The sequence below is a fragment of the Apis mellifera genome, linkage group LG1, assembly GCF_003254395.2.
Source record: "Apis mellifera strain DH4 linkage group LG1, Amel_HAv3.1, whole genome shotgun sequence".
NCBI classification, from domain to species: domain Eukaryota; kingdom Metazoa; phylum Arthropoda; class Insecta; order Hymenoptera; family Apidae; genus Apis; species Apis mellifera.
In genome coordinates this window covers 12,264,635-12,281,125 of record NC_037638.1, presented here as the reverse complement: position 1 = coordinate 12,281,125, position 16,491 = coordinate 12,264,635, and the positions used below count along the sequence as shown (strand labels likewise).

The 16,491-nt window shown below is 24.9% G+C and overlaps 1 protein-coding gene across 9 annotated transcripts in view; it reads right to left on the bottom strand.

Moving 5' to 3' along the window:
* Positions 1 to 16,491, bottom strand: part of LOC724495 (ecdysis triggering hormone receptor) — a 100,483-nt gene that overhangs the window by 19,827 nt on the left and 64,165 nt on the right. The gene's annotated exons all lie outside the window — the stretch shown is intronic.

Below are 16,491 nucleotides of genomic sequence, written 5' to 3'. Positions count from 1 at the left end.
TTCAAGAACTATTATTAAATTAAATTAAATTAAATTAAATTTAAACAAACAAATTAAAAATAATTAAAATTTAACAAAATAAAAATTTAATCCTTTTTTATATCTCTCTTTTATTATTGATGCAATTATTATCAATCTATTTATAAGCAAATAATGAATTAAATCTCGTTAAAAGTTTCTCGCCTGTTCCTGGTCGAATGATATAAGGAAAGCGCAATTTTATTCACTAAAACATAGATTAATACAATATATACAGGCTTTGATAACTTTTCCAAGTCGAGATTAAATACCTCGCTGGATTTTTTGTATAAAATTTTAATTTTAATTGATTTATCTTCATTAAATGTTTTAAGTTATGAAAAATTGGATTAATTAAATTCAAATATTCAAAATTCACAATTAAGAATCAAACTTGTTTAAATTCAAATATTAAAGGTTGAAAATAAATTTTCCAATATCCTTACATTCATAAATAACTGGATTAAGAGTATTTCAAAGTGAAACAGATTGTTCCAATCCTAATTCTCGATCGTTCTCTATGATCGATGAAGACAGAAGTGTTTTCACCGCGACTGTATATCAAGCAGTTCCCTCGTAAATATTCTTCCCCTTTGCTTAAGCGTAGGAGCAACGAAACAGAACTAACAAATTGTACCTGTCTCACAATGGAGAAACAATTTTCCTCAGGTCTAACTTTTATAAGGAACAGATTACCATTACCATGTATATTCAAATGGAAATTTTCTCATAAGCGTGAAATGTCTATATTTTCTTCTATATGTATATCTCTCTCACTTTCCTTCGATTCATTTTTATCTTTCATTTTTTGCAGATTTTCTGGCCCTTGCTTTCAATTTATCAGCAGAAATTGATAAAACTATCGTTTAAAGATGAATAAATTTTATAGAATAGGAATTGTGGCAAAGATTAAAAATTTACTATTGATTAAAGGAAATAAAAGAGTGGAATATAATTTCAATTTTTCTATTAGATCTAGAAATTAATAAAATTATCAATTTATTTGAAAAAAAATTTATTTTGTTCTTTTAACTGTTATTATTTCATCATTATTTTCTATAATATTATTTTATCAAACAAATTTCAAATCCTCTTAATTAAAAAAACAAAATAGCAATTTTTAATCTATATATATTTTTGTATATTCTCTTCTCAATGCTTGAAAGCATGCAACAATCAAATGAAATAGAATATATCATAATCAAATAAAATTTAAAAAATATTTTTGCAAAGTACTAAGTATTCAATAAACGATTCTTTTTTTTACATTACTTTCATTATTTTCGTGAATCAATAGATGTATATATATCTCTTCAATCATAGATTGCAATTTTTCACAAAAAATTTCTTATTGACAGCCAGATTATAAATCGATCAATTTCGATAATTGTTCTTTCGCTTACTAGTTTAAATTTCAATTTTTTGTTGTTTGAACCAATCACTTTCAAAATAAGCGTCGCCATGTCAGCTGAAACTTGTTCCATAATCCTATTCGTTTTCGGGTCAAAGCTTTGACAGCTCGGTTTCAATTCAGTATTTATCCATATCAATCCAATCCAGGAAAGATGTGAATTTATTCATCAAATCTCAAATTTCCTATAAATAAATTTCAAAGATGTACGAATAAATAATACAGATTTTATAGATAATCGAATTTTAGAAATTTTAAATAATTCCAAAATTGTGTAAAATCATTAAAAAAAAAAAAAGCATTGAATAAAATCCATTGGATAAATCTGTAAACGAATTGTTAAATTCATGTTAATCGTGAAATAATAATTTACATCATCAGATGAAATATTTCACAATATCTATATATATATATGTATGTGATATGGAAGCCATTTTGGTAGTTTCAGCGAGAAAGTTCCATACATGGTCAGAATAATTCAGTTGGGTGAGCGTCCTGAATTTTAGTTCGAGATAGTTATATCCAATTACATATTTTTCGTTTCTAGTTTAATGCAATGCTTTGAGTTATTTCGAGAAAACTATTTTATGGAGAATCGATTTATTTTTGAGAAAAAGTTAGGTTATGTGTGACTTTCTGGAATAATGATAAAATTGAACAATATGAATTTTGTTTATTGCAAGAAAAAAGTTAATATTATTAAAACGAATTATAAATTTTCTTTTTTTATTATCATATTTTCATTCATATAAATTTGTATTTTGATAAAATTTTTTACTAATTTCTTTTTTTTAAGGTTATGTTACTTAATAATGATAGTAATGAAAAAAAAATGAATTTTAATGAAAATGTATTGTGTGAAATTAAGGCAATAATTAAAAAACCGACAAATTCTATAGAATTCAAATTTTTACTTTAATAATATTCTTTTATTTTTTTGAAAGCTACTCCAATAATGATGGAGAATATATTTATTACATTTATTACTTGAAATTGTCGAAAATGTTTCTGTCTATTATGAACAAAAATTAAAATAATCAAAAAAAGATAAGATAAAAGATTCATAGAAAATTGTACTTTCATTAAAATCTAATTTATCAGAAACACATAAGTAAAAATTAATATTGCAAAATCAAAAAGTATAATAAATAAAAGAAAGAGGAAATTATATTGAAAAGTTTGTAGCTCACCATGTATGCATTTGACTCAATTAGCTACTGCAATTACTATGTTCTCGTGAAACGTAATTTTGCTGAAAGCATTAGACACGAACGTTTGTCTTTCCATCGTTGAAGATATTTCACGATACACATTCTTGTTTGAACAATACTAGATTGATGTATGAGGTATCGTTTCCTTTAAACAAACAACTATAGTGTTTTCTTATCTATCATTGCTGAAGTTTGGCTTAAGTTGATTAAAGATAAGTAAGTAAAGACGTATTCGAAATGAAAACCTATACATTTATACATATTGTCTTAACTTCTTTAATTTAATTTTCTCAACTAACGTTTAAAATGTCCAAGACAAAGTGAGATTTTATTTCATGAAATTTTATTTTATTGAGAAGAATTCATTAAGACCAAGATATACTTAACATCATTCAAGTTTGAATCAATTAAAACATAAAATTAAGATATCTAAAATTATTAATAGTTCTTTTCTAACAAATTGAATTTGAATAAAAATTTATGTAAAATAATAGACTGCATATAATCTATCTTCATATATATGAAATAAATTACTATCAGGATAAAAAATCTGTCTCTTATCCAAGTACCATACTTCTTCCATTTTTAAGTGCAATTACCATTATTACTTAAAAGTTCCATTCTTCCACTATTGAGCTCAACTCGAAACGATATTTCAAATGCATTAACTGAAAAACAATTCGACTTTGTATACGTTTTCTTAAAGATTCAATATTTAACCACGATCTCGAAAAGATTATATATTAATTACGAAAACTCATTCTGGCTGTCTGCCATGGAAGACGATTGCAACTAATACATAGGGGAATACCAATGGAATCTCTTCACAGATTATCTCTATAGCGCAAGCATGGGATAACAAAAAACAGGTATCCATTGGTCGAGAGACAAAGTTCGATATCTTGGCAACTTTCAGAGAAGCGGAAAAGTCTCTTAGAGTAAAATTACCTTCGAGATAGGAATTTTATCCGCGAGAACCAATTGTTATGAGAATGGACGTGGCATGGAAGAGAAGATTTCTTCTTCGATTTTAAATTTCTCGAAAGAGAAATTTCGTTTTGTTACGAGACTTGTTTACCATACGATGATAAGAATTGTTACGAATTGGCGAATTAAGTGTAATGTCAAGTACTGCATGATAATTGGAAGTTGTTAATTAATTAAATCGAATAATGGAAAAATATTGTTCGTAAGTTTAATATCAATTTCCATGTACAGGCTGTTTCATTTGATTTCGATATCTTAGATTCTCTCTGTTATTATTAGTGAAAACGAAAAATTGAATGAAGGCTAATATTTTCTATAAAAAAATATTAACCCATGGAAATTATCAATTCTAATTCAATTTGAATTTTATAAAATTTATTGTATAAGAAACAAGGAATACAAAATGATGCTCTTGTCTGTTTTATAAAATTTAAATTGAAATATCTTAAACTAATAATTTTCAAACATATTTATGGATTAATACTTTTTTTTATAGAAAATATTGAGTTGCATCGATTTATTAACAAATTTATAAAAAATAAAATTGAACGATCTTTATATGATTTTCATACAAAGAAAGAATTAATCAGCATTCAACTTTTATCTGAAATATTTTTACAAGTGAAGTAAGATATAAAAACATGATGAAACATCTTGCATAATTTATTAGAATTTTGTTACATTATATTGCAGTTTTAATTTCAATTAATTTTGCTTTTATTCTAGTACATGATATATCATCACAGACTTCAAAATGATGCATTGAAATGTTATTCTATTAGGTAGGTGTGTATTTAATTTTAATTAATTGTGGCATGAAAAAACATTGTTCACGAATATTCTGTTTTTTTAATATGTTTGATAATGAATGATAAAATTTAATGGGTAATATTGATCTATTAAAATGAAACTTGAAAAAATTTCATAATTTGCATCAACCTAATAGATAATAAATTTTTAAATATAATTATAATTATAATGTATTAATATTATAAAAATAGAATTTCTTTTTTCTTCCCATAGAAATTATTTAAAATTTAATAATCAATAAAAAATTAAATTATTAATTGTAATTAATTAAAATCACTTTTTAAATTCTAAAATATAATTATAATTTCAACTTAATGTAATTATTTATAATATATATATAATATTATATAAAATATTATAAAATCTATGTTATAAAATTGATCAATATCATCCTTAATAGGCATTGAAAAAAGAATTTTTTTTTTCTTCCCATAGAAATTATTTAAAATTTAATAATCAATAAAAAATTAATGGAAAGTTAAATTATTAATTGTAATTAATTAAAATCACTTTTTAAATTCTAAAATATAATTATAATTTCAACTTAATCTAATTATTTATAATATATATATATAATATTATATAAAATATTATAAAATCTATCTATCATAAATTGATCATTATCACTTTTGATGGGCATTGACCCATCAATTCCAATCAAGGGTTAAAAACGTCCATTATGAAATCCATCTATCATAAAATAAAATATGATTCTAAACTATCATGATTACCTATGAGCAAGCGATTCCAATCCGATGGTTAAAAATTTCATTCTCGAAATTCTACGGCTTCCTGTGCCAATTTACGAATCACGTCAGCAATATACGCCTCTGTAAATATCCTCTTGTTTACCAGCCTCGACGATTCGCGTGTTGAAAATGAGTAAGCATTGGAAAATGAATGAGCGTGCACCTTTCTTTTTCTCTCTCCATTATTTTTCTTTCTTTCACTGCATTATAAACAGCAGCCTTTCTCTTAACGAGTTCCAAGTATTTTCGCGGATAATTTGTTTTTCTTTTAAAATTATTCAGAGCCATCCTTTTTCCTTCCTTCTCCATCATGCTCTCATTTTAATTTTTCACTTCATCAATCGACTTTTCATTTTCAAACATCTGCAACAAAAATCAAAGATTCCACGAATTTTGTTGAAAGTAATTTTTACTTTTCTTTGAAATCTTCCCTTTCTCTTCTATTCTTATCTCACTCTCACTTTCTTTCTCATTTCCCTTTCTGCTTTAAAAATCATTAAAGTGACATTTCGCTTTTCTGTAAAATTTAAATTATTTCTATTACATTTCTCTCTCTTTTCTCTATTTTAGTCTATTTTATTTCATTTTTATTCCTTCATTCACTTATATAAATACACAATGAATTGAAGGTTTATAAATTTTTAAATTTCATCAAAACGATCGTTTTTTTCCCTCCTTTTTTCTTTCTCTCTGCTTTCCTTTCTATTTCTATTTCTATTTATTTTTTTCTCAGAAGTATGTACCACGAATTTTAAAGTATATTATTTTCTTTTGAGATATCATAGCACGACACTTTTTATTCTATTTCTTTTTTTCTTCTTCTCCTATTTAAATCCTTCGTAACCCATTTTTTTTCTACTGGAAAAAATGGTACAATATTTTGGATACTCTTTAAACGCTATAACTTATTATAATAATCAAATACTATAATACAAATATTAACGAGAAAATAAATTCGAATTTAAATTATACCTAATACTTGAATGAATTATTACAAATCATATAACAAAAAGTAACGTTGTAGAAGCAACGAATCGAGATCCCAGTTTTTTTATAAATATTTTATTTCTCCTTGAAATTTCAGTTTTATTCCATTTTCATTTATTTTTTCTCGAATACTCGAAATAGATCAAACAACCATGAATTTCTGTCTCATTTTTTTTATATAAAATTTCATCCCTTTCATCCCTTCTCTATTATACATTCCACCATTTCTATTACACTTTATCCACTTTACGATTCGAATCGATCGTAGTGCATAAAATAGCCGCAACCGCAACAAATCGAAGCTTCGCGAATTTCAATATATCTTTCATCACTTTGAAGTTTCATCCTTCTTTTTTTTTATTCTTTTCCTTTTATTATTTCATCCTTCCCCTTTCTCCTCTCGTTTCGTTCGAATCGAAACGTTTTAACGCGATTCGTAAAATTCGGGTATGTTGGCGAAAACTAGTTTTTCGTCGAGACACCAACGTGATTGCGTGAGTTAGATTCACGAGGTTATCTTCCTCGACCATGGGATCGTGCCAATACGGTGCAACGAGGAAATCAGAAGGACGATACGGAAGACCCGCTTTTTCATTATCTATTTAGGCCGACTTTTGTAATCGTGAATCCTTGAAAAACCCGACTTACCGTGGATTGGAGAGAGGAAACGTTTCACCTGACGCTCTTACAAAACCGGAAAACTTATTTCAATGATAATGAGACGCGCGTTGATATGATAATATTGGAACGATTGAAGAATTTTTATGTATAAGAGATGGAAAAATATTTAAAAATTCTTCCTCCTTTTTTTATTTTCAATAGAATTTTCTTCTTTGACGAAATATTTATTATTTGAAGATAATAAAGAAGATAAAATTTAGTTAATATTTTATAGGCATTCATTTACTATTAGAATTTTAGTTTTTTATCAATACAGATATATTTTGTAGATTAAAATATCCTAAGATTAAAATTAAAATTAGAATGACGTGATGAAAATGAATAAATAATTATATTTTAATAAAAGGTAATATTATTTTTCTATATAAAGCTATATCTAAAGGCTTGTTATCTAAAGTGAAAAGAAAATTATACGTGTAATGAATTGAGATAATTACTTGAGGAAATGTTTATTTCGAAATTGATTTTTACGATAATTGAATTATTTCGTTCGAAAAATTCTTGAATTAATTCGTAAAAATAAAAATAATAAAAATAATAAAAAGGGAACAAATTTTATCTTACCTTTTTATCAATATATAAGAAGAAAAATAAATTAGCTCATGAATTTAATAATCTTATTAAATAACTAGAAATTTTTAATTAATTCATTCCATGCTGAGGTAAAAATTCAAAGTATTAACAGAACGTGGAGAAAAAAAAAGTTAGTATTATAAGTTTGCATTGAATATTAAATTCCTAGTGTCTCTAGGATTAAATATTTCGAATTAAGAATTTACTTCATTTCGAGAATATCTCTTCCTTTCCCGATAAAAATTATATTTTCATGTCACGAGGGGGGCCACCAGCCATACTCGCCACGCACTGTATTTTTAAACTCGTGTTAAATATATATCATCGATCCTTCTTGACTTGCTATAAATATATACGTATATACTTATCTTATTCTTTATTTTAACGTATGACACGAAGAGACACTAAATTCGACCTAGTAGCATGACTAATGTATTTGGTGAGAAAACATTTTTGCAGAAAACTACGGTCTATTCAAACACCGATTAATCTATCGAAAACATATCCATCCACATTTCCTTGCATGTTAAAACAAAATATCGTTTGTAAAAATTTTTCCTTCGCTCCATTAATCATCAAATATTTGCTCGCTTTGAACTATGAGCCGATTGAGAATAACAATTAATATTAGCTTATTAATATTAACTTATAAATTTATATTTATATTATTTATATTAACTTATAAATTTGTATGCGATCGTAAATTTACCATGTTATATATATAGTGTGTCCAGTTTGTTTTGAACAGTTTAAAAAATATTTTGAAAAATACTTAATAAGAATAATTAATAAGAACATTTGTCTGAAATATTTTGAAGAATGAAAAAATATTTCAGACAAATGTTCTTATTAATGTTTCTTATTAAAGAGATATATTATGCATACAGTATTAATAATTTTTCTACAAATTGATTTTCTATAAATTTGCTTGAAATTATTGAGGAATTTAATTTGAGATAATTAAAACATAACATATATTTCCTTAAAACAGAAACACGATTATTAATTATTTCAAATTATGGCATTAATTATTCTTATTAAAATTAATATTCGTTCATCTTGAAAATAGTCGTTCGTTAAATTGTTAAATGAAAATTTTTGTGAAGATGTAAGTACAACTTTTTAATCCTTAAATAAGTAACCAATGTTCGTGATAAAACTATAATCATATTTTCATATTTTATATTTGGCATATTTCTCATCGATTTACATTTCAAATGTAAAATTTTATTAAACAGAAATCGAGAAATTTGATACGTATTAATATACACAAGAGTATTAATGTTTTTTTTTTTTCAGACTCGAATCACGCAATTATTCGATTTGTCCATTTATTCTTCGCGTTTATGAGGTTTTTTTTCGAGAGACCACGTGTGGCTTGAATGGGTTTCAAGGGTCGCAACTTCCGCGTCATACCTTCCGAACAAAATCAACCCCCCTCCCGTCTCGTGAGATCGTAAATTTCCTCCTAAGTTTTTTCGGCCAGTCTCTCTGGAAAGGATTGAAATTCCAGAAGGGTGGCTAAGCCTCACTGATATCCAGACGCCAGAAATGGGGTTAACATGAAAAATTAGACAGATCTCTGAGGAATACCGATCTTGATATTCAAGTCTTTTTTTTCTTCTTCTTCTTTAGATCATTATAAGATGACAAAAATTAACCAATTTTTTTCTTTTAATCGAAGAAAAAAATTACGATTCTTTCTGCTCTCTTTTTAAATTATTATATATGAACATAACTTATAATTATTTACAATTATTATTATGTTCAATTGTTATGTTAATAATTATGTTATAATTATAATTATTAAGAATATATAGAATACGACAATCTGTAGATGTTACATTAAAAGTAGAAAAAAATCAAATAAAATTATAAATAATCTGACATTATAATTTTATGGATTTAATTGGATTTTAAATTTACTTTCTTGTATTTGTTTCAGTCTAATTGCAGAATGTAAAGATAAAAAATATGAATGGAATATATCCTATGAGAGAAAATCTCTTAAAATATTTTAATATGTTCTATTGAAAAATATTTGCTACATAATGAATAATAATAAATCATAGACAAGAAATAATACGATATAATTAAAGCAAACAAAATTCTAATTTTATTTCACAATATTAGCAAACAATCTATATATATATATAATTATCACAAAAGTAAAGAAACCATTAGAACCATCAGTGAGCGAGCATTGTAAATCTCGTAAGGTTAATCCTGCAACAAACTGTTCCCATTTCGAACAATTTTCACTCGCGTTTCCTTCCCCTCGCCTCGCGACCCACCACGTTTCCTTCCTTCAGTTGAAAATTCACACGGAAAATTGGAGCTTTGGCAAAACATACCGGTGGTTATAAGTGGAGGAAACAGTCGTTTCCCTTTCAGAGATCGTTAAATTATGAGAGGAGAAAATGGAAAAGGCAAATAACTGTGGCGTAATTGCTATTGGTTGCCAATCGAGGGGAGGTTTATTAGAGAAAGAGAAGCGAAAAGATAAAAAAAAAAAAATAAGAAAAAGAAGAAACAATTTCAATTAATGGAATTAATAAGATAGGAAACGATAAGGTGATACTTGTTACGAAAATGAGATTGAATATAATTATGGCTCCGCCATATTGTCTTCCAGGGATTCGACTTATTCTACTTGATTCAAATTGAATGAATGGGGCACGATTGTTGGGCATTAATTTCGATTTTTAATCGAAAAATTAATGGAATAATTTTTATTTAAAATTGTTCTAATAATTGTGATGCTTTGAATGATAAAATATTCGAGTAATTTATTAAAATAACTTTATTCTTAACTTTAAAAAATTCATTAAAATTTTATTCATTATTGTTGGAAAAATACTATTAATATCTTTTGAAAATTACATTATTTGGTTATATCATTGTCTTATTATTACTTTGTATAGTTTGAAATGAATTATTTTATTTTTCATTTTTATGAATGTTAAGCGATGATATTTTTTTAATTTTCAAATGTTCAAAATTTCATATCTCTTTAAGAACGATTTTTCTAAAATTTTAAAATTTATATACTATATAGATTCGTTACTCAACGAATTAATTATCGATATTATGCAATTAAAGATATTGAAAATCTAATAAATCGATCTCTCGCTAATCTACAATAATTTAAAAATAAACTGTCATTAACTGGAGAAACAAGGATATCCAAACATAAGAAAATTAGCACATGTCACCTTAAGAACTGTCACCTTTAATAAACAGTGACTTTAATTGTCATTATCACGTATATTTGAGACGTATGTAAATTCATTTCAAAGTTTTGCAAGTTTTTAAATTTATTCTTGGTTTATATTTTTTTTTCTTCATATTCATTTAATACTCTGTAGTTCCTCTTGTCTTTCTCTTCATATTAAATTCCACATATTTAAAGTATTTTAAAATTTAATGCGAACATAACCTTAAATCATTAATAATAAAAGATGTAGTTGATACAAATAAAAAAAATTTTCAATTATTTACGACATATACAGTTAATAAGTAACTAGATTTGTAACTATATGAATTTAAACTTTTTCAATTATGATGATAACTATCTTCTGGAAATAGATTTATTATAATTATAAATAACATGTACAACATATACTACTTTATATAGTAGTATAATTGATATTCTTGTACAAGCATATTATTTTAAAAATAATATTATCTCAACAACAAAACACTGTATAATATTTTTAGGCTCGTTGTTATAGCATTAAAAATAAAGTAAATATAATGAAAGGTATTATTCGATCGATATCTTGAAAAGCTAGTACGTGCTACTATTTCTTATTATATATATATATTTTTCCATTTATCTTTCCGAACATTTCTAACCTTGTTAGCAGCATCTGTTATTTATTTCTTTTACGAAATCTTGTTAAAGATCGGTATCGCGATTGTGCCGTCAGTCTGTTGTCCATCGAATAAGAGAAGCTAGGGGAATACAACATCTGCGCCTCTTACATCAAAAGTGTAATTTCCAGGCTTAGGTCGAATATATCGTTATACCTCAAGGACATTGAACTGATCTTCCCCACCATAATGCATCACCCCATCATAATATATATCCCCACCATAATGTAACTTCTCACTGTATTGGGGATTCGAGAGAAGAAGAAGAATGAAATATTTCAATGAGCCATTCTTAATTTAAAGATTTTGGTTAGTTTCTCTATTATATTATTTATGGAATCGCAACTATTTGTATGGAAAAGAAATTATAGGAATGAATGAAAAATTTCAATGAGACAATTTAAGATATGTATAATGTATTAATTAATTATTTTCATTTCATAAAAACTTATTTCTGAGAACAAAGAATAAAACATATTATTTTTTAATAATATATATATTAAAGTAAATTTCTAATTTTGGAAGAAAATTTTATCATTAGATTTTCATGTAAAAAAATTCACATTTTTATGACTATAATCAAAATAGAAATTTAAGTAAAGATCTATTTTAATTTCTAAATAATGTATACCAAGTGTTTTACTTCAAATATTTTGTACATTTTTAATATCATTGCATTTCAATGGAATCAAATTCGTAAAAGATCCACAACTTAATATTCTGCTTATTGCATCTCACCCTTTGACATTGTTTATATCGAACTTCACAAATCATCCTTTCATAAAGTCAGAGACGTTGCTTACAGCAAAGTCTCCTTTGCTCATATTTGAATCGTGACCCAGCAACGATTTTCTCGAAAAGCTGGGAAATTGTTCGTTTATCAGAATTGTCTGAAATTCCCTTCCATAGCATCAATGGACATAAACTGTAAAGGATCGTCATTCGAGATCTTGTCAAAGGAAATTCTCGTCTCGTGTGAACCGAAACCGCTGTACGAATTTCTACGTCTCAATTTACCGTCGACAAACCGGTAGAAAACTTCTCGACATCTTGTGTTTCGTTCGTGGAAAGCCGTAAAAGCTCGAAAATCGTATTTCATTTTCGCAGCCACTCATATAATTCCACGAAGTTTTATCAAGACGACTCTCTGCAAGAGCCATGTGATTTGATAGTTACAAACTTACATCATGTATATCTATATTTGTAACTTACACTATGATGTTTTATTTTATTATATAAGAATGTTATTAAAAATTCGTTTTAAATATAAAAAGAATTTATTTTTTATCAAAAGAAGTTTACATATGTATGAAAAAAAAATACACTGATTTAAATAATTTTATTACATTATGAATATTTAAGTAGAGAAATATCATTATTTTTGGTCTTTCTCTGTAAAATTTTAAGATGATTTTGGATAACTATTATTAAATTTTTAGCAATGTTTATTTATGTTAAGAAGCATAATCAATAATGCTTAATTATTAAAAATAATGGAAAGTAATAATTACATAATCAATTAAGTTAGCAGAATTAGTAAAAAAAAAAAAATTATTTCAATATACATTGCTAACAATAAGTTTCATATAATCTCTTTATCTCTTTTCAATTATTTTAAGAAATAAAAAAAAATTAAAATCTTAAATGATAAAAACAGAAATATAGAAAGATACAAGTTTCTACTAATTCTATCTCAAATCAATCATTAGAATATTAATTACAGATGACACAGGGTATCAAAATAATGGTATCAATGTGCTAAAAGAAATTTGTCAGAAGAAGAATGCAAGAATGTTAGAGGGAAATATTCTATGGACCAAGGGGTGGAAAACAACTGTATTCGACTCGTAAAATCTGGACACTCTACCCCCACCAAGCAATTTCAAATGCAACCCCTCAAACTCCCCGCATAAAGTCCATACGAACCCCTCGTCACTCTTTGATTCCATCAACATTCCTCTCTTAACGCGAGAAATGCTTTGTTATATTATACAAAAAAAAAAAAAAAAAAAAATAGAAGAGTATAATATCATGTTCCAGGAATTTCCAATGTATACAGGACAAGGGTCTTTATATATGTATATAAACAGATCATATACAGGGTTAATATTTGTAAAATATCTTTAGAGAGTCAATTCTAGAGGCCAGAAACACAAAAGTATATGAAAATATTACTTGAAGTTTATTTATTAAGTTATAAGAAATTTAAATTTGCGTAGATGTAAATGAGAATGATCTCATTCTACTTCTCTTGCTTAGTCTAAAGAAAAATTAATATTTCCTTCCATACTTTCATTTGATTATTTTTCATCATTGTTTAAAAATAAAATCTTAGGTTTATTATCTAATAAATTCATGATAATGCAATGTTTCTCAATAAAACGAAATTCGAGATCAAAGTTATTTGATCTTTTATATATCCTATAATTTATCTTGGGACCGACGAACACGCTATATCGTAGCAACACAAACGAAATGTGAATTTTATTTAGAAAGAAATTGGAATTAATATTCTTATTGCTATGAATAAAAAATATATAATCATCATATTTTTTTTATAATTCAATTATATTAAAAAATCAATTTATCACTTACTATATTTGAAAATTTTTTTCTAAACAATTTTAAAAATCAAGAAAAACTAAAATATAAAATTTATATCTAAAATAAAATCTTAATAATAATTCATATTTAAAAATATTTATTCTAAAATTTCATTTAATTGAGAAATATTTTATTGAGATTTATTTAAAGCAATTTATTTAAAATATTTAAATGAAAAACTTCAGACTATATTTATTGAAAAGATAAAATCTAATTAAGCATAAAAAATTAAGTATAAATTAAGTATAATAATCAATAATAATTTAACTTCTTAATACTAAAATGTCTTTTCAAAAGAATATGAAATTTCAATATGAAATTTATTGTGCAACAAATTTTCATTAATGCATAAGATTATGAAAATAGCTATAGATATATAAACCTTATAAAAAATTCTAATATTTTATAAAAATAGAATATATATTTAAATATACATTCTTTTAAAAATGGGAAAATACCAGAAACGACAAATTTTTTTAATTTTAAATTTTGAAAAATCACAAGTATATATTTACCATGCTCATATGATATGTTCTGATTCCCCTTAAAAGTGTTCGTACTTTTCTTTTGGTCGTTCCTATAGAAAATGAGGTCAGACACTTTTCGTATATTCGTAAGAACTTCACAAGAAACACAACACCAGAATGACCGTGCACTCTAGATAAAAGCAACCGTTCGGTTTTGCTGAGCAAAGATGGCGATTCGTTTTGAACATGAAGCTCTTCGCACCTAGTTAACTTGTTTATATATACTCAGGCATACTTGAGTGAAGAAAGTACATTCGCATATTTTAACTTTGATTTAGATATTTTAACGGGATTATACAGTTATTATATATACAAATATTAATATATTCCTGAGATATTTTTGAAGTATCGATTAAAAATTAAAACAAATTGTTATACAAAAATATCTAGATTAAAATTTATTAAATTATAAGTAACTGAAGTTTACGTCAGACGAGACGAGATTGAATAAGATCGATCTATTTTCGTTACGTCATACTCTGTTCGCGTCTCACTTCATTTAACTTAAATTGCTTATGATTTAATAAATAAATCTTCAAGCAATATTTTTGAATATCAATCTTTATATTTGTTTTAGTCTTTAAAATCGATTTTTCAAAAATATTCCACGAATATTAATATTATATTAATATATTAAGATTCGTTTGACGATTTAAATATTGCAATATTTGATAATTTTCCATTTTCCAAGTCAATAATAGATATTTTTATCATTAATAGATTATTATTCATAATTATTACTTTATTATCAAAGGACGATCAAAATAATTTATTATTTTCTTGATTTATGGTATATAAATTATTATGCTGTATAAAAAGTTTTTAAAATAAATATTCTTATAAAATGTTTTTAAAAAAGAAAAATTTTTCAAATTAATATATTATTAAAAGAAGATTTCTGTGGTTTTATTAAAAATTCGTTTAACAATCATAATTTTCAAATAAATTTTTAAAATAAAATTAATTAAATATTGAAAAGATATCAAAATTTTGATTTATTTTCCATATTTTAAATATTTTCATTTATTAAAATATTTAGATAATATAAATTATGTATTTATGTAATATTTATATTAATTTTCCATAGAAATATGTTTTATTTTAAAATATTTTAAAAAAATTTGTGCAATACTTTTTTAATCTTTTAAAAAAATTCATATTATTAGAAGATCCATTATGATTCTTAATTTCTTTCCGCTTTCTAATGTATCACAGAAAATTTTTGCACTTCACTTGCCAACAACAATGAAATATTTTCAAGTGGCTACATTATCTTGGCCGATATCCAACGAAATTGTGCTAGACTGACCATCGTTAGAATTGAATTAAGGATAGCATAGATTCTCTCATTCGTAACCAATGAAATTCAAACAGTTTAATAGAAGTGAATTGCAGTATTCTATTTGTGGTAAATTAATTGCAAAGTGGCACTGTTGATAATTTTATCTAAAATTTTATGCCGTTACACGAATTCAAATTATCATTATAAATCGAATTATGTCTGCGAATATTATGCGAATTATCATTTATTATATATTAAATTACTTTAAAATTTTTAAAAAACTGATACATTCATGTTTATATATAGATCGATGATTACGATTAAAAAATGGAAAATTTTTATCCATTAAAACATTTCTTACAAAACTGAATAACACTTTCAAAGTATTTTTTATTATTTTCTATAATTAAATTACATAATTAAAAACAATTGTATAATTATGATATGAATCTATCATTTGTTACTAATTTTTATATCTCCAATATGCCAAGAATCAATTTTTATAACCTCCAAAAAACCATGAAACAAACACATAATTCATTTAACGTCTTAAATAAAGTTATATTCGATATATATGATATATATTTTTATAAGATTTATCAAAAAATCTTCTTTTTATTAAATTAAAAAAAAATTCAATATTTGATATATTCAAAATTTTTCACTTACGCTTTTTGATCTTTATGTTCGAATGATCTTTTTGTTTGAATATTTGATCTTTACATTTAACAATATAATGTGTAATAATGATTATATAAATGAAATGAAATGAAAT